The sequence below is a fragment of the Octopus bimaculoides genome, chromosome 20, assembly GCF_001194135.2.
Source record: "Octopus bimaculoides isolate UCB-OBI-ISO-001 chromosome 20, ASM119413v2, whole genome shotgun sequence".
NCBI classification, from domain to species: domain Eukaryota; kingdom Metazoa; phylum Mollusca; class Cephalopoda; order Octopoda; family Octopodidae; genus Octopus; species Octopus bimaculoides.
Genome location: NC_069000.1, coordinates 25837528 through 25837931, shown reverse-complemented (window position 1 = coordinate 25837931; position 404 = coordinate 25837528).

The following is a 404-nucleotide window of genomic DNA, read 5'->3' as shown; positions in this document are numbered from 1 at the left end:
CAACATATACAGTATACATAGTATAATCAATGTGGAGTAGCCGAACCCAGCACTCGTCCTATTTTCCTGGACTGCCATGTTAGCTTGGCGTTAACTATTAATATCCAGTACCGCTGCCGTTGTCTCCTTTAGAGAGATTTAGAAATATTAATATTTCGATTTTTGAAAACGAGTGGATGTATTCTACTGAATATAAGTAAATAAACTTTCGAACAGACGGTCAGCAGCGACGCTTGCTGGGTTCGGCTACGTTGATTTGGTTTGAGATAGCGTTGTTGACTGCGAGCGGTGAGTGTTGAAATTGGATTTTTGAAATTGTTATTGTTGGAATTTGAAAATTGTTAATTATTATTGAATTTGCTTCTTTCTTCCCCATTTTTGGGTGAAGATATGGAAGCTGGCAG